This window comes from Dasypus novemcinctus, chromosome 19 (assembly GCF_030445035.2).
Source record: "Dasypus novemcinctus isolate mDasNov1 chromosome 19, mDasNov1.1.hap2, whole genome shotgun sequence".
NCBI classification, from domain to species: Eukaryota; Metazoa; Chordata; class Mammalia; order Cingulata; family Dasypodidae; genus Dasypus; species Dasypus novemcinctus.
The window spans coordinates 46,833,366-46,858,927 of NC_080691.1; the positions used below are offsets into that span (position 1 = coordinate 46,833,366).

General features: G+C 42.8%; 1 pseudogene; it reads right to left on the reverse strand.

Moving 5' to 3' along the window:
- Nucleotides 1-23,973: 23,973 nt before the first annotated feature.
- LOC101441672 (glutamine synthetase pseudogene) lies at nucleotides 23,974-25,081 on the reverse strand (annotated as a pseudogene).
- Nucleotides 25,082-25,562: the final 481 nt, after the last annotated feature.

Here is a 25,562-nt window from a genome sequence, read left to right on the forward strand (position 1 = left end):
ACATGAGAGTTGATTTCTGGGTTCTCATTAGATTCTGGTGGTCCATATAACCATCTGTCTGCCAGTTGCAGATTTTTTTCAGGATTTTCTGTATATAGGATAGTGGAATCTTCAAGTGGCAGAAGTTTTTCCAATATGGATACCGTTTATATCTTTTTCTTGACTCATTGCTCTGACTTGAACTTCCAGTACAATATTGAATAATGGTGGTGAAAATGAGGATCTTTGATGTATATAATCTGGTAGGAAAAGTTTCCAGTATTTCACCATTAAGTATGTTGTTACCTGTGGTTTTTTCATAAATGGTCTTTATCATGTTGAGGAAGTTTCTTTCTATTCCAATTCTATGTGATTTTTATCAAGAAGGGTGCTGGATTTTGTCAAAAGGCCTTTGCTGCATCAATTGAGGTGATTGTTTTAGTTTTGTATTTCCCCTTCATTCTGTTAACGTGGTGTATTACATGACCTTAAGTGGTGACAGGGAGAAGATAGTGAAGGGTGGACTTAAGTGAGGCAGCTCACGCAACTTCTCTCCTGGGAAATCTTTTTGCTCAAAACTCAAACTGCCTTCCCAGGCGGGCTAACAAGGGCTGTGCTGTTTTACATACCAGGAGGCTATTCCCTGGGGCAATAACAGGATCTGGGGGAGCCTTCCCAGCTGACACCTCAGAAGACAGAGCTCTGGAGAGTTTCCACCAAGGCTACCCTCCTGCCCACCCTCCTTACCCTCTGCACAGGTGTTGCCCCCAGGCTCTGCCCACAGGCTCAGCCCTCACAGGGGCCTCCCTGGGCCTCCCCAAACACTGTGCTAAGCCCTGACCACAGACAGAAGTGGGCACCCCAGGAATGAAGCCCTTAACTTCAAGGTCATCTCTCTTCTCTCACAGTAGGGTCCATGGCCTCCTCTGAGCCCTCATGCTACCCTTTTTGTCTATGTCTCTGGGAGAGTTGGCCAGGCTTACTTGCCTGAGAGATGGCCTGGAGGTTGATGACATGCACTGGTACCAGTGGAAGCCAGGCTGGGCCTCTGTGCTGCTTATCTACAGTGACAGTGAACAGGTCTCAGGGATCCCTAACTGGTTCTCTGGCTCCAATTTGGGGGAAACCGCCACCCTGACTACCAGTGAGGCCCAGACTGAGGATAAGGCTGCCTATGACTGTCAGGTGGGGTTTTCCAGCAGTCAGGAAGCTCACAGTGAGACAGGCAGTTGGGAAGTGAGACCGAAACCCTGCTCCCTGACTGGGTCTCACTCTCCCTCCAAGCCCCATGGGGACTGAGGACACACAATGGCAAGACTGGCCTGGTCTGCACCAGGTCTGAGACCCCCACTGCCATTTCCTCCCAGTGCCTCAGGCTCATTCAGCAGGACCATGCAGGTTTAGTGTATCCTCTTCTTGGTTATGCATTAGGAATGACATTCTTCACAGAAGAACAGACAGTGGAAGACATCCATCCTTCATGATGAATCTTGGTTTTCCATATGTGGTGACAAGGTCAACACTTCCTACAAGTAGTTTAGTGCTCAGATATGCCCAGGTGCAGGTGAGATGCTGATTCCCTACATTTAAAGGCAGCCTAGGATTCTGTATAACAAGCCAGTGTTGTGGGCCCTGTGGTGTCCATGGTGGTACTTCTTCAGGGTAGACACACTCACTGCAGGCCATGGAGACCCTTGCAGCACCCAGCTGTGTCCCTCATAGAGAATTATCTTCATCTGCAGAAACCTGCCACCTGCAAATTTATGCCACCTCTAAGAGGGCTGAAGTGGTTTAGTGAATGCTGAGACCATGGTCCCAAGGCCCATTCTCAATTGGGAAGAGTTAAAGGACTCCCAGCTCAGAGTTCCCGATGGGAAATGCTAACACCTCAATCAGATGTTGTAGTTTCCATCTCCTGCCTGGTCTTATCCCCTCACATCCTTCCACGAAGATTGCCCTAAAATCCTTTTTCAAATATCATTCAATATCCCATACTGAGTTCAAATATCCCATACTGAGTCTGCTTTTAGGCACTCAACCATAGTCAACCAGCTTTCTTCAGATGAGTCAGCAACAACCCAATGGCTTTATTCTTCCACCCAGCAAGCCCAGTTCTTCCCTGGACTCCTATGAGCACATCCACCACTCCAGCCAGACTGGATCATCCTTCCCATTCTCACAGGGTGAAAGTGTATCTGTCTGGAGATTTGCTTGTGGTAATGAAAGAGATAAAGAATGAGATCCATCCTGAAGGTGATTCTATGGAAAAGGGCAGCAGGAGCCTCAGACCTAAGAAGCAAGTCAGCATTCAGCCCTTGTGATTGTCATCTACAAAGTGGATGTGACTTTAATTCTACCCTCTCAATCTTCCACAAATATCTCTCATTTTGCCACGGTGCTACCACCTAAATCCTGAGTGCAGGTTCAGCCTCCAGAGACTCTGGCTCAAGGTGGGATATCCTAGGAGTGGGGCCCTCACCTCAGATCATTTTCCACTCCTTTGAAGGCTCTGCCATAATCTCCACTGATGTGACCAAGCTTTCCTCTTTCTCTGTAGCTCTGAAACACATGGCCACTGAACTGCCTGGAGCCAGCATAGAAAACCAGGTGTGCTCTGGCATAAGCAAATAGCAGGTCCATCCCTCAACTGGTCACCTGGGAGGACAGAAGCAGCCACACGAGGTTGCCTAGCCACTCAGCACTGAGTTAGTCTGTGTGACTTATATCAAAGGCTGATGGAGAGCAAGAGCTTCTCTTCCTGAGGTCTAAACCTGGGCTCTCCAATATGGCAGCCAATAGCCACTTACCTCTAGGAAGTACTAGAAATGTGGGTGTGACAAACTGATTAACACATGCTTCTATTACATTATATTGAGCTGAAATTCTAGAAATGAAGCAGTTTAAAATAGGATTCAACTAAAATGATTATTTAAATCATTTTTTATGACCACAATTATACAACCACAAGATATTGTTGTATTTTGAAGGGAGGGAGTGTTGAGTACCCAGAGTTTCTCCAAGATTTCAAATACTTATTCCACTATTCCATTCAAGTTGAATGGATTAAATCATTTTGAAATATTTTTCTAAGCTCTGGTTTTTAATATAGTAGAGTGTTTATTTTATTATTTTATGTGTGCAGCACAAGATAGGGTAATTTCTATGTAAATTATAGCTGGAAATTCAATTTAAATGTTTAATATGATTATTGTTATACAGAATAATTAATTTCTGATGTTTAATTCTTTTTGTATTTGTTTTAAATTTTATTTTTAAAGAAACTTTAGATTACATGCTACAGCAAAAATATAAGGGATTCCCATATACCTCTCACTGCCCACACTTTTTGCCATTATGAACATCTTTCATTAGCATGGTATTTGTTACAATTGATAAAAACATATTGAGGGTTTGCTGTAACCATGGCCAATAATTTATATTATGGTCTATGCTTTGTCATGCACAAAATTATAGGCTTTTAGAAAGTGTTTATTGACATGTATTGTTATTACAATGTTGTATAGAGAAATAGCAATGTTCCAGAAAAGCCCCATGGTACATCCATACTTCCCATTCCCTTCTCTCAGAACCTCCAGTGACCACTGCCTTTATATCAATGTTACAAGTTCTTCCATTACTAAAATAACAATTTCTACTTTAGTCCATAGCTGCATTCCCCTTATATTTTTGTCCATTCCTCAAACTTGAGGATATTGGGATGGCGATGCCCATTTTGCTTCTGATTGAAAGAGGTCTTAGATTCCATAGGACAGATTCATGAAACAATCTGGCTTACAGTTGCAGATATTCTTTTTTGGGGGGATGGGTATTGTCCATCATCATACTTCGGTTATTTGTCTTGGGCAAGTCAAATGAACTAGAGAACTGGTGTTGGCTACAACTCTGCTGACTTTCAGGGCTCAAATGGCATGTGAACAGCTGGAAGACTGAAGTCTCTGGGATATATAATGAATAGTTATGATGCTTATTATAGGTTCAAAGAGAAGGGTCTTAAGAGCCATGTGTAGGAAAATTATAATTCCATTTAATTCCAAAACATTTGGGGGATTGGTTATCATGTATTTGAAGGGAAGGCCCACTTACAGGGTGCTAGATTCCTGGGATTCTCCTTTCTATACTATCTTCATGTCACTGAAGTCCTTGGAAGCCCCCTGATTGAGTGGTTTATGATGGTAGTCAGTGAGATCCTCCTAAATTGTGCATAAGCGTAAATTCTGGAATTGTCTCCCAATGCACTTGAAATTCTCTTAGCCATAAAAACTCATTTGTATTTCACATTTCCTCCTTTTGGTCAAAGTCATTTTCCAAATGCATTGGTTGTTGGTGCTTGGTAATAATCCCTTGGTGCCAGGGAGGCTCATCCCTGGGAGTCATGTCTCACACTGGGGAGAAGGTAGTGCATTTATATGCTGAGTTTGGCTTTGAGAGAGGCCACAGTTGAGAAACTAGGAGACTTTAAGAGGTAACTCTTAGGCAATATATAATATTAGATTAAGTTTCAGTTTCATAAATATGAGGTTAGTAATATCAAAGGCCTGGTGTATTGATCTGTCCTCTTTCACCAGGCACTGCCCATGTACTCTAGGGATTCTTGCCACCTTATTAGAGAATGTGGCAGGACTCCCTAGGATGAGAATTCAGTATTCTTTCAGTTATTGTTTGGGTCTTCACCTACTGAAACAATACCCCTTGAGCAATGAACACATTCATATTCCATAAAGGCATGCCCCAGGGACACCCCTTTCCACACATCTCCCCACCACTGACAGCCCACACCAGTGGTACTCCATTCCCACCGTTGTGACCCTTCTGCATCCAAAGCCTACCCAAAAACAAAGCCTCAAAAATAAATAAATAAATATAATTTTAAAATTTTAAACTATGAAAAACAATAAATTTCTTTGTATTGCACCTTTCATCACATTAAGATTTTTATCTTTTATGTATAATGACTATTTCTTCTGTATGTTCCCCCAGTGTTTTTTTTTTCACTTTAATTTCAAAAGAACTTTAGGTTATAGAAAAGTCACATAGAAAATCTAATGGGTTCATTATACTTTTCCCTATTAATAACATCATACATGAGTATTGTACATTTGTTAAAAATGATAAATATTGAAGCATGGCAACCAACCATGGTCAATGGTTTATATTATGGTTACAGTTTGCACCGTACACTATATGGGTTTTGACAAAATCTGTAATGGCCTATATCAATCATTGCAAGATCATGCAGAACAATTTCAATGCCCTAAAAAAATTCACTGTTACATCTATTCTTCCCTTCTCCTTCCCTCAAAACTGATGGTAGGGAAGCAGCTGTGGCTCAATCAATTGGGCTCCCATCTACCATATGGGAAGCCCTGGATTCACATCCCGGGGCCTCCTTGTGAAGGCAGGCTCACCCACAAGCACCACAGAGTGCTGCTACTCCTGCAAGTGCTGTTGAGTGCCACCTGGCCCACAAGCACTGCTGAGTGTCACCTAGCCCACAAGTGCCACAGTGTGCCACCAGCCCACAAGTGCCGTGGAGAGCTGACTCAGCGAGGTGATGCAACAAAAAAGTGAGACAAGCAAAAAGAAGCTTGCACAGGAAACAGACACAGAGAGCAGACAACAAGCAAGCCACAAGGGAGGGGGAATTTTAAAAAAACTGATGGTAACCACTAATTTTCAATTAGAAGCATGCCCCAGATGCACTCTATCCCACAAATCTCCTCACCCCCTCACCCCCAACACCCTGTACATGATAAGTAAAGAAATAAAGATCATTTATCACCACTTCTATTCAACATCATACTAGAAGTCTAACCAATACAATTTTGCCAATAAAATAAATAACAGATGTAAGGATTGGAAATGAAGGAAAATGTCAAGATTAACAAATCACCTTATCATAAGTACAGAAAATGAAAAATAATCTATAGACAAATCAATGGAATTAATGTGTCTCTAGCAAGATCACCAGCTACAAGGTCACTATTTAAAAATGAATTGTATTTTTATAAATGATGCAAACAAATAGAAAACACAATCTTTAAAATGATACTATTTACCATAGCATTTGGAAAGTATCAAATACATAAAATATAGCAAGAGATACATTCTGAAAAATATAAACGTTATTAAGAAAAATCAAAGAAAACCAAAATAAATAGAGTAATATGCCATATACTTATTTAGGAGACTCAAGACTATAAAAATGTCTATTCTCCTCCAAATTAATATATACTTTCAATGCAATTTAAATAAAAGTCGAGGCAGGCCTTTTTGAGGAAATTGATAATGCTATTCTAAAATTTATATGGGAATACAGAGCTGAGAATATCAAAGAATTAATAAAGAAAAACAAAGGATCTAAACCTGATATAGGAAGATATAGTAATTAATTTTAAACATTTATAAACTAGCCAATTACTGATACAGAAACAGAACTACTACTATGAGTAAAACAATAAAGGAAAAAAGAAATTTCAAAACTTTAAGTCACAAATCTCACAATGTATGGCAAATGCAGTCAGTTATTCTTTGGATATTACAAAAAAGTAACAAAGTAGATACAGAAAAAGGCATTGAGCCCCTTGAATACATAAGTCTTATGGGAGAATGTATTGTAGATTTTATAAAATGATTCTTTGTGGAACCCCAGTTCCCATTTTATCACAGTGCTCTATCTCAGGCAGGCCGGAAGGGGAGCTGCTTTTTAGCTCTGAAATATTTTACTTCTCACCCAGAGACAGATGGAAAGGTTTACAAGCCATGAATATTTATAATTTGGTCTGCCCTCCTAACTCAGACCTCAATGGCGCCATTAGGCATATGCTGGGTTCTCAAAGCCAAGCAGCTCAGAAAGAATGTTTACAACAGGCTTCAGATCATTTCAGTGGTCACTCCACAGAGCCAGGCCTGGAGATTCTGATCCCATCTCCCACTTTTTGTCTGAGTTGTCCAGGTTGACATATGGATGCTTCCACAACTTGTTGGATAATGTTCTAACTTTCTCTTGATTGAACAGAAACAACGAGGGCCTAATCTGGCACCCCAAGTATTGTCATCAATAGTCCAGACTTGCTATGAGCCAGGCATCACTCCGAGAAGCTTTAAATATGTTAACTCCCAACATCTCTACATTTTGAGGCCAGTCCTGCCCTGATCCCCATTCTACAGATGAGGTATCTGAAGCTTGGAAATACAGCCAACATAATATAACTTGAACCCAGACATCTTCTCTTCAGAGTCTATGCTCTGACCCACTAGACTATGTGGAATTTCATCTGATTTCTGATAATATATGCAGGATAGGAATCCTACCACATGGAATTTCACACTTAAAAGAATGGTCATTTGGAAATCCCGGCTTTTTTGGGGGGGGGGGGGGTAGGTACCAAGGATTGAACCCAGGACTCGCACATGGGAAGCAGGTACTTAGCCACTGAGCTACATCTGCTCCCCAAATCCCTGTTTTTTAAACTCCATAAAGAACTTCTCAAAAGGCAAATATCATTACCCCTGACAAACCTCATTTGACTGGTTAACAAAAATCATGTGGGACTCGACATAAAGTATTAAGATAATAGAGTTGAAATCAAGATTTGTGCTTTCATGCTACTTTACTGGAATTGTAGTTGGTGTAGGGGTTTAAGATATATTTAGGGGATTTGAATCTCTGGACTGACAATATGATAGCCAGGCCCTGAGCCTCAACAGACTCCAGCTCCTACAATCTGATTTATTGGACTCATCTCACTCAGCTAAGATGGAGTTGAAGGACAACCACCACACCATGGAGCCTAGAGTGCCTACAACTGAAGGCAGGAGGATTGCATCCAGTATCCATGTGGAATCTGAGCCTCCTCTTGACATAGAGGTGCAACAGACACAACCAATCCAATGTCCACAGAGAAAAGGTGGCATTGGAGTGGGAAAAGTGGACATGGTGGCTGATGGGTATGGGGAATGGCAGGAAGAGATGAGATGTGGAGGCACCTTTGGGACTTGGAGTTGCCCTGAATGGTGCTTCAGGGGCAATCACCGGACATTGTAAATCCTCACAGGGCCCACTGGATGGAATGGGGGAGAGTATGGGCCATGATGTGGACCATTGACCATGAGGTGCAGAGATGCCCAGAGATGTACTTACCAAATGCAATGAATGTGTCATGATGATTGGAGTGAATGTTGCTGGGGGGGGGAGTGGTGGGGTGGGGGTGGTGGGGTTGAATGGGACCGCATATATATTTTTTAATGTAATATTTACACAAAATCAATAAAAAAATAAAATAAATAAATAAATTAAAAAAAAAAAGAAAAAGGCATATGAGGAAACATACAGTGGACTTGATATGAAGTCTCCTTTGAGACAAAAAACAATTACTGATACTGATGACTATGCTTGTGAGTCTGTGTGCCTGAAATACAAACTTGGCCTAGAGCTGCAGGGTGCCTAAGAGTTACCACCTGAAAGCCTCCATGTTGCTCAAATGTTCCACTCTTTAAGTGAAACTCAGCATGTAAATGCATTACATTCCCCCAACATGGGACATGACCCCAGGGATAAGCCTCCCTGGTGTCAAGAGATTGTTACCAAGCTCCAGCTGGTGATGTAAATAGAAAAAGGCCTTGACTAAAAGGGTCAACTCAGACCAGCAAATATCTCAGTCCACATGTAGGATCATGTGTTAAAAACTGCTTTTTGACCTTGAATAAAAGGGGGAAATGCCAAAGACAAATGAGTTTGTATGGCTAAGATTCTTCAAAAAATAGTCATGAAGTCATCAGAGAAGTCACGCTTATGCACTTCTCAGGAGGACTCCAGAAACAGCCAAAGTGGACACAACCCCAGGGACTGGTTCTCTCAAGGGCTACAGAGATCCATAGGGATATGGTCATGGCAGATAGCTCTGGAGTTCAGTACCATGCCAGTGGACCCTACTTTGGAATATGTGTCCCTGAGTGTAATGGAGTTGAACTCAGAATCGACCTTTCTACACATGCCTCTTCTGTACTTTTTACTAAATCTTTGGTTGGTGCTAGGGTTGGTGTATACTCAGGAGACTTGAATCCATGTGCCAGCTGGGCTATAAGGCTCAGCAGTGTTGCAATTTCTACTCTCTGGTTCATTGCACTTATGCAGGTTAGCTAGCAGGGAGGTGGAGATGGTCAACCACCACACAAGGGAACTGAGTGCCTACAACTGCAAGCAGGAGAATTGCATCCATCAGCCATGGGGAATCTAAGCCCCCTCTCAATATAGAGGTGGAGTGGATTTCACCATCCCAGGGCCCACAGAATGGAGGAATAAAATATGGACTAGAGTGGACTTACTGATATTCTACTATAAAACTATTGTGAGGGAAGAGGCTTTGGTCCAATGGAAAGGGCATTTGCCTACCACATGGGAGGTCCATGGTTCAAACCCCAGGCCTCCTTGAGCTGTGTGGAGCTGGCCCATGTGCAGTGCTAATGCATGCAAGGAGTGCCATGCCACGCAGGGGTGTCCCCCATGTAGGGGAGCCCCATGCGCAAGAATGCGCCCCATAAGGAGAGACACCCAGTGTGAAAGAAAGTTCAGCCTGCCCAGGAATGGCACCACACACACGGAGAGCTGACGCAACAACAAGATGATGGAACCAAAAGAAACACAGATTCCCGGTACTGCTGATAAGGATGGAAGTGGTCACAGAAGAACACACAGTGAATGGACACAGAGAACAGACAAAACTGGGGGGGGGGGGGAATAAATAATAAATCTTTAAAAAAACTATTGTGACTATTAATAGAAGAAATTGTATCATTGATGGGGAGAAAGTCGTCATAATAGTTGCTGAGGGCAGGAAGTGGGAAGAAAAGATGTGATGAGGGGGCGGATTTGGGACTTGGAGTTGTCCTAAATGATATTGCAGGGTCAGATGCTGGACATGATATATCCTGCCATAACCCACTGAATGTACTGGGAGAGAGTGTGAACCACAGAGTAAACTATTATCTATGTGGTGCAGCAGTGCTCCAAAATGTGTACACCGACAACGATGAACTAGTAATTAAAATCAATCAATGCACCTGTGGAAATGCTGGGAATCACCACCCCTTCATGGAATTGTTGAAATAAATAAAAGACAATAAATGGGTGGATCTCAGGCTCTTTCCTAACACTTCTTGGTCCTGACATGGAAGGCTTTGAAAAACTTTACTGCGCTATGAATGGCTATCCAAGATTTTCTTTAAACTCAAGGAATGCTATACAAATAGTCAGTAATTAAAGAACTATGACATAGTGTGGAATATTTTCTGCTTAATACCTAACTGTATAAGAGTGAGCTCATTTAAAAATTCAAGTATTGGAGCCAATGTGGATAAAATGAAGGTTGCATTTCAAATTCTACAGAATATTTTGAGTTGTGTTCATAATAAAGAGATGGAGCAAGAGTTCATGAATTTACCTAATTTGAGCAGGTAGAATGATTTTGAAACTGATAACCTTTTGTTTCAAAGTCAAATCAATTCCCGTAAGACAGTGAAACAGTTTTGTCAATGTGAGTTGAAATTTTCAATGAAATGGTACTCCAGTCCTCTATTTAGTTATTTGGAAAATATTAATGATACTTTAAAAGCATGGATATGTAAATCTACTTTTTTAAAAAGCAGTTTTATTGAGATATATTCCCACAGCATACAATCTATCCAAAGTGTACAATCAGTGGCTTTTACTGTAGTCACAGTATTGTGCATTCATCATCAGAAAAAGGTTTAGAACAATTTCATTACTCCCAAAAGAAAACTCCACACACCCTTTCCTGCTATTGTAGCAGGAAAGGAGCCATAGACAACAGCTAAATGAAGGGATATATGGATCTTCTAATAGTACGTCATTTATGGAGGCAGATTTGAATTTCAAATAATCTTCACATCACCAAAAATTTCTCCTTTTAATTTTTCACCAACCACTTCAAAATGTAAACACAATTGTTAACGCTCTACAAAATGTACAAAGCAGGTTGCTGGTTGCCTGGTTTGGCCCCAAACGCAACTTCAAGGGAACAGGGGCCAGGCCCCAGTACTTTGTCAAGTTCCATAACCACGGGGCACGCACTAGCACTTTTATGGTTAAGGGGACACATTTGGCAATTATGGACTTTCTGAGGAAAAAGGTAATCCCTAAGGGACTTAACCTTAGCTCCACAAGCCCTTCCAGGGACCTAGAGTCTTTACCACTTCCCCTGCTCTCCACAGACAGACCCCTTGAAAATGGCCACCTCCAGGGAGGCCACAGCAAGCACATGTGCATGCGTCCAACTAGCACCCTGCCTCTAGCCCAGGCCTGGCAGCCAATCAGTGGGTGTGGCCCTGTAAGGCTGTGATCCTCTGTTACGCATAAATAGAAATTGAAAAGTGGTGCAGGTCTTTTAGAAAAGTAATTCAGCCCTTTTAGGAGTTTTGCTTCAGGTTCTGACTGTACTGTGCAATTTGCCATAGTGTAGAAAGGTTTATGAAGAGGTTTTTGTTTTCTTTCCTCTTGATGTTTAACTTCTACATGAGTCCCTTGCCACCCTTTTGGAAAAGTGCTGTGGCAGACACTGTTGGTTGACTAGCCAAAGATATTCATTAGCTGCTATTCCTCTTTTCTAATAAGACTCCCATTTTTTTTCCAAGCAGAAATTATTTGATTTCATGGAAGATGGCTCCAGTCATGGATTTAGGGGCCAGCAGGCATATGTTCCAAGTCTGGCAAATAAAGTTTACATAGACCCTGCTGGGAACTTTGGAGAGAGAAAAAGTTGAGGAGAAATGCTCTGCATGTCGCCCCCTACTACTGGCCTCCTACCTTTGAATGTAGTGTGAGGTTGATCTGCAACCATTTTGTGACTGTGAGGTGACGGCAAAAGAATCACAGATATGCTAATTCAGGGCCTTGCCATCTTTGAACCAATGCTACTATCTACATCAAAATATTTATGTGACCAAAATATATTTTACTTGCTTAAACTAAGAGAAATTGAGATTTTAATTATTTACAACTGAAAGAACATGTATAATACATTCCAAGTCCTTTCCTAAATTCCTTGTTCTCTGTCCTTCCTCTCTGTACTTCTTCCAGTGCCCAACATCTTTTAGTTTTTTTAGATGACCTTTTCCATTAGGGACACTGTGGCTTCTATGGAGGGTCTCAAAGAAGGAAGGTGGTGCTAGTGCTGAATTGAGAAAAATGGGTATACAGGAGAGGCAGGGGTTGCCAAGGGAAAACTATAGGTTTGTAAGTTGGGTCATGACATGACCTGAAATATGTTTTCCCGTTCATTTAGTTTGCTGGGTGAACAGTGCCCATGGGGAGTGGAGAAGGAAGCAGGAAGACCAGGTGGGGACCCCCTGGCTTCTCCCTCTTGGAAGGGTCTAGTTAGCACCTGAGTCAGGGTAGACAGCTCTGGGCATCTCAAAGGCAGAATCAGCAGGACTTGCTTTTGGATTGGATGGTGTGTGTGAGGGCAAGTCAGGATTTAGGATCACTCCTAGAGTTTGGCCTTGACACTGAGTTTGGGAAGCATGACAGTGGGCCTGGCTTTAAAAATAAAATCTGATTGGGCCACTATATATTGGAAGTGTGGCTGTTGTTGAGAACCAAGTCAAGTGTGGAATAGCACAAAGAGAGTTTGAATTTTGTGAATCCCAAAAAGAAAGATTATTTTTTAAACTGACCTATTCCTGTGAGAGTGAGACCCATTTGGCCCAGTTATGCCAGTGAGGCCTGATTCATGTTGAGTACCTGCCTTCTTTCTGGGCCTGATATAAAGGGAGACACAGAGAGACTGACAGGTACAGAAAAAGGGACATGCCATGTTTGATTCTACCATGTGAGAGAGAGGACTGCCATAGTAGGTGATCTATTCCTTCATTTTGTTCCAAAGTCTTTCCTATTATGTTTCTCATCAGATCCACGCATGGGCAATCAGAGTTAAGCCCTACAGTTCAAGTTCAATTTATAAGTGCTTTCATAAGCTCATGAGTTTCCACCTTCTTCCCTGTACTTCTTGTGACCTGGGCCTCTTCTTTTTGGTCCTCTGACCAAACAACTAATGGGACTTTGGGTATCCAGTAATGCCATGTGTATCCTATGACTATGCCCATGCCCTAGGACAAGAAGCAAGAAGACAAAAGCAGTGGACTTGGGTGCCAGCATCAGAGTAAAATTGCTTTGAGGCTGCTATGGGGAAGGATAAAAGACAAGGAAAAAATAACACAAAAAACAAAAGAAAATAGGAAAGGAGATTTTTCAAATCTCTCTGAGCATTAGGCATCACCTTCCTTACATGTCAAGGTTGAACAAGAGCATCCACTTTTACTGCTTTTTCAGCTCTTTCTGTCTGCAAGCTGCTACCCCTCTCAGACACCTCTTTGTGTCCAGGTCATGTAAAATGAAAGAGAAAATGGGAAAAATCACCACTGCTTCAATACTGCTGCTAAGGCCCATACCTTCTCCATTCTACCTTCTATGTTTTACTTTTTTCTTTATTTTTTTTTATTAAATTATCTTTTTTAAGATATGTAAATTACAAAAAATGTTACATGAAAAAATATAAGAAGTTCCCACAGACCCCACACCCCACGCCCCCACTCCTCCCACATCAACAATGTCTCCCATCACTGTGGCACATTCATTGCATTTGGTGAACACATTTTGGAGCACCACTGAACCACACTGGATTTGTTTTTCCTGGTACTCAAGCAGCTGCCCTGTGAGTTCTGTGCAGGTTTGATAGCTTCACAATTGAGAGAGATGGAGTGGTGTATACTTACTCCATCTTAAATAGAACCCAAATCCTTTAACACTATCTTTAATTTGAAAGAAAAATAAAATCAGTCTGCACCATAGGCAGTGGAAAAAAGGAGAAGCTGTGAAAGAGCTTAAAACACTTTGAAGAAAGAAGCAGGAGATAGAGTTTGAGAATGGTTTCTTATCCCACATTTAAGAGAGCTAAGCTCAGCCTCTGAGAAACTGTAGGACAGCCACAAAAGCAGAAAAACACGTCTCTGGAGGAAGACAGAAAACTCAAGGTCATCATGTATATAATTTTTCAGATAATTGTAACGATTTCAATAACAATGCTTCCCACAGATGGACTCCAATGGACAGGATTCAGCTTGATAAATGGAGCTGAGAAAGAGCTGGTCACTGCTCTAGCATGGAAAGGGCAGAAGATGGAGAAACAAGACCCAGGTTCAGAATGTGGAAACCCTGCCCTGTGCTCTAGCCCATCCCCATTCTCCTTCCCAAATGTGTACCTGGGATGCTTTGTGGGGTCTCTGGATGAGTAGTCTGAGAGTGATGATCTGTTAATGGGACTCCAGGCTGCAGATGCTTCTACACAAAGGAAATGTGTTGAGGACAGTGAACAGGCTGCAACCTGGGGAGACACGCCTCCAAGAAATTGCAAGAGATTCCACGGGGACTAGGAGACAGGAAACCTACTCTCCTAGTAATGGTAGGACCCCTGGGGAGCCTTCACCTAGGGGACAGCATGGTGGGTGTGTCCCCAGCTGGAGAGGGTCAGGAGACTCATTTCACAGCAAAAGAATGGGAAAGACCAGGCAGAGAAGGTTCAGATCTTCTCTCCTGGGTTAATCAAGTACAAACATAGTTATGGTCTTCACATGATGGAAGTCATCCTCAGACAACCACATGTGAAAGAATTCGTTGGCCTCAGCCACACTCTTCTCCAGGGAGGTATCTTGCTCTTCAGAGAAGTCAGGGTGCAGGACTGAGAGGCAGGGAGCCAGGCCCAGCATAGGGATCTCAGTGAGCAACACTCTTGGGGCATATCCACTATGGCCTGGGCTACTCTCCTCCTTACCCCCCTCACTCAGAGTACAAGTGACAGCCCCCAAGGCAAGGGACCCTTGAGTCCTTGGGACTGGTGTTTGGTCTTCCTTTTGCTCAAGTTCACCAGGGCCACAGCACTGAACTCATAAGAATGTGTTTTTTGTGTACATTCAGGGTCATGGACTTTGTCTGTCCTGTCTCAGCCTTCCTCAGTTTCCAGGGCCATGAGCACATGGTCACCCTCTCCTGTGCTAGAAGCACCAGTGCCATGGGGTGCTTTAATGAGGTTTCCTGGAACTGACAGCCCCTAAATTCCTGATTCATGGTGTCAGTTCTTTGCTCTAATGTCCTGATCAGTTCTCTGGCTCCATGCCTGGCAGCACAGCCTCCTTGAGCATCTCCAGCCTGAAGACAAGGCAGATTATCATTGCATCTCATATAAGGGCAGGAACACTGACACATTGGTCCAAGTTCACTGGGAGTGAGACCACAACCTGCCCTGAGCTCACTCAGTGCCCTCCCTGCTAACTTCAGTCAGTCTCTCACTCCTTGTTTTCTTTTTTCACCATTTTTCATTAAAGTAATTACAAACTTGTGAAAAAATTGCCAAAACAGCACAAAGAATTTTGTGTTCTTTACCAATATTGACAGACCTCAGTTGGATTCACTTAGAATTTCCTCTCTTATTTTTAAAAATGTATTTACTTATTTCTCCACCTCCCCACCCCCCACCCGATTGTCGGCTCTGTGTTCATTCGTTGTGTGTTCTTCTGTGTCTGCTTGTATTATCATTAGGTGGCTTCCAGGAACTGATCCTTGAACCTTCATTCTCTTTCATCACCTTCATTCTCTTTCATCACCTCAGCTCCCTGGTCTGCTGTGTCTCTTACTGTCTCTCCTCTCTGTCTTTTTGTTGCATCATCTTGCTGCACACAGGGCAGCACTCCTGTGTGGGGCAATGCTCTGCATGGGCCAGCTCTCCACTTCAGCCAGCTCACCACAGAGGCCAGCTTGCCTTCTTTAGGGGGCCCAGGGTATTGAAACCCGGACCTCCTATATGATAAATGGGAGCTCAATTGCTTGAACCACATCTGATTCCCTGTTTTTTAATTTTTTTAATTTTAATTTTTTAAGATTTTATTTATTCCTCTCCCCTTCTCCCCCATTGTCTGCCATGTCCATTTGCTGTGTGTTCTTCTGCATCCTCTCACATCATCCTGAGGTACTGGGAAACTGTGTCCTTTTTTTGTTGTGTCATCCTGCTGCATCAGCTCTCCATGTGTGCAGCACCACTCCTGGGTAGGCTGTGCTTTTTTTCACATGGGTTGGCTCTCCTTGTGGAGTACACTCCTTGTACATGGGGGACCCCTATGCAGGGATGCCCCAGCATGGCATGGCACTCCTTGGGTGGCAGTAGCACTGTGTGTGGGCCAGTTTCCACACGGGTCAGGAGGCCCTGGGCTCTCCGTATAATAGATGGATGCTTTATCAGTTGAGCCACATCTGCTTCCCCCTGTTTTTTAAAGTAAACTTTATTTCAACTTCAAAAACTATACTAGTAAGCAAGATGCAGTTTAACAATTTACAGCAGCATTACTTTACTTGTCCAGGCACATTTATCTTATTTAATCTTTAAATGAACTCAATTTTTTCTCTGGTGTACAGAAAGATAAAGAAAAGAACACAGACTGATTAAGAGACATGACCAAGTTCTTCTCGTTAATGAAGAAAATGATGAAAAAATATGCTTGATCATATTCATATCTCATAACACTAAATCTCAGATTCTTTTTTTGCCTTTAAAATTCTTATCATACCTTCTTTGCCTTTGTAATAGAGGAATGTTCTTGTATTTATATTATTTTTTATGCTTTACATTATGGTTTATATTTTAGACTGCACACTTTTATAAATTTTTGGTAACATTATGGTTTACATTATGGTTTACTTTTTTTTGAAAATGCAATTTTTAATTGTCTTTTTTTAAAAGATATATAGATCACACAAAATGTTACATTACAAAATATAAGAGATTCATCTACCACTAAAGTCACTATGTTATACAGTCCCAAGAATATACTCTAGTTGACTTTCAATTAATCTTTGTTCTTCCAAGACCTTTTCCAAATTCCACATTCCCTGAAAAGGCTTTCCTGCCATCATCCAGTGCTGATAAATCATCTAGTTTAAACAAAAGATCTTGTCCACCAGGGGGCACTGAGGGCCAGAATTGGCTGGTGGGGAGGTTCCCGCAGGGGAAGGCAGGGGTGGGAAGTTGTGTGACAGTCACCAAGGCGAGAATGGAGAGGAGGTTGGAGAGGTGCAAACGGGAGAACCAGGGGTTTGCCAATGGAAAATTACATATTTGTAAGTCAGGTTGGGAAAGGAACCGAGGTAGGTTTTCAAGTGCCTTGTGGCTGCTGCATGGGCAATGTTCCTGGAGAGTGAGGGAAGAAGCAGGGACCAGGTGGGAGATTCTTGTTCTGCTCTCTGTTGTTGGCAGGAGGTCCTGCCTTGAGCCTGGGTGGTGGTGACAGTCCTGGGGGCTTCTAAGAGATGGAATCAGCAGGACTTGCTTTAGGATTAGAATGGGAGGGAGGTAGGTGAGGGTTCAGGTTCACTCCTAGAACTTGGGCTTTACCCATATGCTTAGAAGAAAAACATGAATCAATTATTTTTTACAAATAAAATAAGGAAGCATTTCTAGGCCACATTAGATTTGAGATTTCCTATATTGTTGACTAAAAGAAATCAACTACACTTACAATATAATCCTAGAGCATGAAATCATAGATACATAAATAATCATTCCCTGGACTAATTCAGTAATGATTTCCAAACATGTCCTATGGACTTTACACTCTGGAAATTCTGGGAATAGAATTGTGAGCATAACACAAGAATCTGCTCCTTGATGCTTTATGTTAAATTCACATTTGTAGACAACTTTGTGAATGCTAAGGATGTGTCTTGGAGTTTGGTCACGAGAAGAGCAGGGCCCTGGTAGACATTCAGAGGCTGATGTTGGCAGGACTGTCCTGGGTGGGAAATTCCCTTATGCTCTAGGAGGCAACTGTGGACGCTGACTAGGGACGTTGCAGGGAGACTTCTTCTGGATACCAGGGTGACTCTCACAGTCCAGAGACTCCAGTTCATCTGTGCTGAGCAGAGGTCTCTGGGTTCTTTCCAGATCTTAACGGGATTGGGGGTTAATGCTAGTCTTTCAGCACCAGCCTGACAGCTATTTTAGGTTGACTAGGTCTCTCAGCCACACCCTCCTTGCAGAGGCCCCAGCAGTCTGGAGTCCCTGAGGGCTTCCTCTCTCAAAGCTCTGGAGTCAGAGAGGGCAGAGATGAAGGTCAAGGTTCCATGAGCAGATTTGCATGAGGCCCCCTCCCCTGCATCAACTGCCAGCCTGCAGGATAAAGTCCCTGAGGCTGCCCTGCCCACCTGTGGACCTCAGAGGCAGAACTCTAGGTGACACCAGCATGGCCTGGGCTCCCCTCCTCCTCACCCTTCTTGCTCATTTACAAATGAGACACCCCATTACTGGTTCATGGGTAACCCTTTCTCTACTCTTTCTCTGGGCCACCCAGAGCCTTTGTCATGAACTCACTGTCTTTTCCTTTGCAGGGTCCTGGTCTCAGCCTCCTCTGACTCAGGCTCTCTCAGTGTCTGGGACTCTAGGACAGATGGTCACCCTCTTCTGTGCTAGAAGAAGCAGCAACATCGGGGGTTATACCTCTGTCTCCTGGTACCAACAGCACCAGGGCATGGCCCCCAAACTCCTCGTTTATGACATCAGTAAATGATCCTCAGGGATCCCTGCTCACTTCTCTGGCTCCAAGTCTGGGAACATGGCCTCCCTGAGCATCACCGGGCTCCTGCCTGAGGATGAGGCAGATTATCACTGTGTGTCATACGTGGGCAGCAAAACTTCCCATAGTGTCCAAGTTCACAAGGAAATGAGACCAAAACCTCAGGCTTTGTTATCTGATGTCACATTTGTTCATCACCATGGCTGCAGGTGCACCCACAGTGAAATCCCACAAAAAATGTTGCTGCTCCTTCAATTGAAATTGTAAAGAAAAGTCTCTCTCTGGGGACTTGACTTTAAAAAATGAAAATAAAACTTACCACTTTCCTCTTCCTTGGCCTGAGGGTATAGATTTGTGTTTGCTCTTTGATGATCAGAGCAGGGAGGGACAGTGGTCGTATTTAGCCTGACGTGATTCAGGGCCACTTGCTCTGTGAAGTCTTCTCTGCAACTTCAGAGACTCCTTCTGGGTCAGCAGGAAAATCTCCTTCTCCAGTTTAATAAAAGAGTCTAGTAAAATATAACGTACTTATGGGAATGACATCCCATTACCAGCTCATATAAGGTGGTCAAAAAGAGGTATCCCACCATTTTGGCCATATTTTATTAATTAGAAGCAAATGACAGGCTCCATCTATCTGCATTCAAAGTGGGGTTTGTGCAAGGGTGTGAATCACTGGGGCAGCCAAAGGATTCACCCTCCATGATCCATAAAAAAGAACTTTTATTCCTGTACAAATCCATTGATAAAGTCTGATTTGGAAAGTTCCTGCAAATTTGCTGGGTAAACAGCGAGAACCAGGAGAGCTGGGTTCTATTACTTTCAGTGTCCCTCACCTACCCTAGACTTTCCACTGTGGTCATCTGAAATAGGGGAACATGCTGTCCTCAGATCTCTGCCTCCTGACCTTGACTGCAGGTTGTTTGGCCTGGAGGCTTATCTGATGAGGAATCTGCTTCCCTGCTTTTTGCTGGATTTCATCTTCTAGTTGCTGTAGAACAAGGCCCTGGCTGTTAGCAGACTGTGGACTCTCTATCCTCTCCTGGTCCTAGAGGAAACCCAGAGCTGCCTACTTGTGGCCCCTCCATAGGGGAGAGTCCATAGTGGGGTAAGCTCTCCCTCAGGGCCACCAGGAGCCTCTCACTCTCCACTTTGTAAATACGGGGTCATACATACCATAAGACAGCAATGGGAGTGACCTCCATTTACATTTGCTGCATTAATTAGTTAGAAACTGGTCAGCATTTTTACCTGAATTTGGTGGGAGAGGATTTTGCTTGTTCGTGATACATCGGATTCACCATGTTACTAATCCATGAGCTCAGAGTATGTTTTCCATTGAGATCAATTTCTTGGTCTCAATTGAATTAAGTTCTACAAACTTTGCCAAGGGCACAGCACACAATTGTAGATTTGGTCCTACCTTCTTAGGATCTCACCCTTTACCTCAACCATATTTCAACATCTAAAAGTGAGGACTATTTCTGTGACAGCCCACCAAGCTGGTTCTTCAAGGGTGGGCTTTTGGCTGACACCTGGTAGCCCTGGTGTTTTCTGGACTGGATTAATCCACAGAACTGTGCTGTAGGACCCTAAGCTCCAAGTTTCTTGGCAAACCAGTGTAGTGGACTCTGTGACATTCATATGGCACCACTCTTCAGGGCTGATAGACCCTCCCTGCAGCCCTGGGAGCCCCAGCAGTTCAAAGCATTGGTCCTCAGTGTGCATTATGGTTGCAGAAAATTGCAGCCTCAGATTGTGGTCACAGTGACATTTTTGGTCTCTAAAATAATGTCAGTTCTGAGTAATCCTGAAGTGTCTGATCATTCCCTTTTCTCCTGGGGAAAGCTGGGAGGAAGATTAACAGTATAAATTATTGGAATTGTAGCAGGGTGCTTCCCAAAGGAGATACAGGCATCCCTTCATTCAAGTGCTTCTGGGTCTGTAAACTGTCTTGATGTTGGGAATTGACTGAGGACACATGACTCTGTTTCTCTTCACTTGATCTAGAACTCTCCTGCTTGTACAAATCAAGAAAGAATTTAGTGGACTTTCTATTTCACTTATACATATCCCACAATCACCTACCAATATCATAGGTTTCTCCATGTCAGACTATTCTGATTATTGTTTTGAGTCTACCATCATTCCATTGGCCATGCCTACTAGGTCCTTGTCTGTTAAGTGCTGCCACATGGCTCCTGACACCCCAGGATCCAGTCATCCCCATTGTGTTCAAGGATCCAAGATCAGTCACAGCAGTTCTCACAGTAATATTTGACCTACAGAGAAAAGTAACACAGAGCTCTCCAGGGATGATAGAACTGTTCTTAAATTAACTCCTCATAGTCCTGGTGAAGGATGTGTCCTTTGGACATTTATGGGGGGCAGGAAGGGGGATCAGGAGGTCTTCCATGGTAAATCCACTCTAACACTCCAGTTTCTCTAAGCCCTTCGATGTCCTCAGCTACATTAAACCAGGGCAGTTCTGGCATTTCAAGTTCAGACAATGTTGGCTACCTTTTGGTCCATGCTTTGCCAACCACACAAACAAACTTTTATGGTAGGAGATTTAACATTTTTTGTTCCATGGGCCCTTTTGCCAGTCAGGTGAAAACCCCAGATCCCTTCTCAGAATGTAGCAACATAGTTTTATGACACTCATCATTGGCAAGTCTTTAAATTAAATTTTAGGATTATTCAAACTTAATTCATGCTCATGTACCCTCTGAAATCTTTCTATATACCCCTTGGTGATCCATGGACCCATGGTTAAGAACCCCTGCTTTAGAGCCCTTTCTAACCCTTTGAGCTACACCATGAATCCAGAATCTCTGCCTAGCAGGACCATATCAATAAATTCTGCCTGATCCAACTGTACATCCCTGTCATCTCTATCCCACAGCCTTAATATTCATTTTTGCACATATTATCCTGATTTCTGCCTATATGAATTGGCAAGGGCACAAATTTCTTTTAGAATGTGGTACACTTCCTCATGGGTCACACTTTTTATCTCACATTTCAGGGTCTGTCGTAACTTCAGTCTATTTATAAATCTTGAATAAAAGGAATGAGCAGTGTCTTGCAAGCCATCTACCTCAAGGAATTCCATTTTAGTTCCATCTGGTACAGGACTAATCTATTTGAAAGGAGGTGTGAGGGCTTTTTCTTTAGGGGAGGAAGTTAAAGGTCTATCACAGCAATTGAAGGTGGAATAACTAGTTCTTCAGGTCAGACCTGAGGTGGGTCTCAGGTGACTGAATCCTAATGTGGACAATTACAGGATTATCTGGCAAAGTAGACTCAGCAGAATCTATAGATTCAAGGTCCCCACCTTCATCATTATCAGCCCATATGTCCCCATTCCTATTTTTAGGATCTCACCCATCCTAATAAATCACCTTACATTCATAGCAGACACACTGAAAGGTTGGGAATTTAATTGGCATAGCAATTCACCCACTCATACAATGAGACTTAGAGTTTGTTTTTCAGAAATTTCAGGCCTGCAGCTTAAAGAAGGAAGTTTCTTTTAGGGCATGCTTAGAAACGTTCACATCCTTCACGTGGAGCTAGAGCTTGGAATTGGGAGGTTTTTGCTCTTACCTTTTTTTTTTAATCACTGTATCCAGTCTATGTTCAAACACCTAACCATAATTACTCCTTTTAACTTCACAAAACTGTGTTAAGATATCAAATACACTATCACCCAGAGCCTTGCCTCTAATAAGCTCTTTGTTTTTTTTCTTAAAACTGTTAGGTTGATTTACAAGAGCTGCTCTGGACAGTTACCATTTATTTACAATGAGGAATTATCTAACTACAAACATACTGTACATGGCAATTAGAAGTCATCATGTCAAGGAAAATACACAATGTATCTGCTGCAGCCAACACAAAAATAACTAGAGAACCGTAGGGAAAATGGTAGGGATTAAGTTATTTAAAAATAACTTTTAAAATTATTATTATAAAAGAGAAATGACTCTTCAGAAATCTTGAAGAAAAGGAATACCTTGCACTCTTGGAAAAAGACACCAGAATACAAAATTACCATTGTGTGACTCCAGGCTTTCCCCATCTCTTCCAAGGGCAGAGATGGGAAAACTCCTTAAGCCAACAAGTAATTCAGTAAAATAGAAAGACTTAGAAACCCTACAAATATGATTAAAATCGAACTTGCTTTGCTTTCAAAAATGTTTTTAATACATCAAAAGTCCTGTTTTAGTGATATGCTACTCCCACCAGAAAACAAGCACAATACCCGCTTTGTTGGGAACATGATCATTGACCAGCCAACTCATTATGCAAACACCCTCATGTGTATCTTTTACATCAGAGCCACCAGACTGAGGTGACTTCATCTGCTAGTAACCTGCTTCCACCTGCTAATGGACTCATTTCCACTCCCTTCAAAAAGGTGGGCAGGGCACAGCCAAACTCCTTAAGTGGTTGGGAGGAAATAATGGCCCTATATAGCCAACTTTTCAAGCTATGTCTCTCCCACCCCCACTAAAAAGGAGACCCTTATTTCTAACCAAACTTGCATCAAATTTGCCTCCTGATGCCTAGGATGTTTTTTTTTTTTCAATTCCCTATAAAAACACACATATTCACACACCTATATATATAAATTTTTAGTTTTTACATTTAAACATAAAAATAATGCTCTGCTTTCTGTTATGAGTGGAGGGCCAAGTGACAGGAGCATTTTCTTCTTCTTAAGGTAGGGATATAGATAAATTTATCCTCTGAGCTTTGTCTTCAGCCTAGGGCATTTAGTCCCAAGCCAGGAAAGTATAAAACCAAGAAACCGACGGAATGTTCCTCCTGATTTCTTTAACCATCTTTCTCTACTGATTCCCACTTCTAATTTGGTTATAATCTTTTTTAAAAAAAATGGAACTCCCCACCAAATGGGAGGAGGTTTTCTAACAACAGTGTAAACAGATCTCCCTCACCTTCAGCTACCTCACAGAAAAAGTTCTGCTCTCCCTTCACAAACACAGATTCTCTCTGTCCAGACAGGTATGCCCACTGGACAAACACTCCTGACTAAATGGGAGCAGTGGTTGTGTCTCCCCACCACCCTCCCCATTAATGCACTATTACCTCAGTCTTCAAAAGCTTCAATGATAGAAAACATCAGGTGGTGTGGGATGGGTGTGCAGAGATTAAGAACTTGACACCTCGACCTTGGCCAAAAAGGATGTTATTAACTGGGCATGAGTAATAATATTCTGCCGTTTGAGTTACAGCTAGTAAGAAAATTGAGATAAAAGAAAAGTGGGTGAAGAATGAAGAACTGGGGGGAGTTTGATGCCTGGAGGTCTAGTCCACTTAGTTTTTATACTGGTAATACTCACTGAGAAAACATGTGCATAGGAGGGGTTCTGTCATGGCAAAGGGGTAAAGTTGGTAGATGGGTCTTGGTCTTCAAAGTAACCCTTCTTCTCTTGGCCAACAGTCCACGGAATGGAGATACTGGTGCCATGGTTGGCCATACAAGCAGAAAAGTCATTCATGTTGGAGGTTTCCTGGAATCCAGTTAGGTACTGGGCATTGTCCAGCCCCCCCCCCCTTGGGATCATTTGCATGGATGTGGTATTGGTGATGCTTGCTTAGTTTCATGATGGACTCCCCAATGTACATCAGACCACTTTCTTCTCACATGGCCTTGGAGCTGAAGTTGGTGTGCCAGCATGCACCATTCCAGTACTTCAGAATGGGCTTAGGATCAAAGGTTGTTATCACAGCAAATCCTTGCATACAAGATGCAAGATGAAACAAGCCACCCAAAGATGATCTCCCAGGTCTACTTCTTCACAAGGGTTAGATGGAATTCCCACTGGGCAAGTATGACCTCAGCATTTGTTCCTCCAATCTTGATGCCAGTGTACACGAAGGTTCAGTAGTGGGCCTCCACAAAGTCTCTGCCCTAGGCTCTGTCTGCTCCCACATACCTTAATAGGGGCCTTGGGGCCCAAGGAAGCCATTGGAAGACCAGATAAAGGGGCATCCATCTGTTCACATCAGGGTATATTCCTCTCCATTCCAAACCAGAGGAGCTGGTTGTTTAGTATGTCAACTATCCGTTTATGTGTGTGCCTCAAATTGGTCTTGCAGGCTTTCACTTGTACTTGAAGACTTCACAGGACACCAGTGTGTTACGATCCTTGCAGAAAGAGTCCTGAAACATGGAAACAGGGCTGAGATACATGTCACTGTTTCAACCTTCAGACTGAAAAGTGCTAGAGCCATCAAAATTCCACTTGAGCATCTCTTCTATACACTTGGGCTCACTGTCCAGGGTGCAGGTCTTGCACCGCAGTACTTCTCCAGTGCCATCAATCCCGATATACATGGCTTGGACTTTCTAGCCCTAATGCAGAGCCATATAAACCTGCTTGTTGCCTTTGTTAAAGAGGGAAATTGCTGAGGTGGCCATGGTAGAAGGTGTTCAGTGTGGCAAGCAGGACAGAGAGTGGACAGGTCATGAGTGCGAGTTGAGGAGAGGAGGCTGGCTTCACAGGTTAGGTGCCCAACTCTTCTCTCATTCTCAGCCCTGCTCTTTAATAAGCTTTTGAGTAGCAGTATCCAATGGTATCCACTGAGAACAAACTCTGTCTCATGGGAGTTTGACATAGTTTTCCCCGCTCAATTCTGAAACTCCAACTGGACAAGGATGTCCCCTGTGCTTCCAGCTGACAGTGCAGAGCAGTCAAGAGGAGCAGCAGAGAGTGACCTGGCAAAGCTGCTGAACAAGGGGTGGGCCCTGAGCATCCATGAGATTCTAACTTGCAGGGAAGTTGACAATAATCTCAGACCTGAAGCAGCAGATGTCCTTAATTATAGGATCATCCTTGACACAGACACACAAATTCTACTCTCAAGAGCCTCCTTTTCAGTGCTTGGAGATGTTGCCTCTT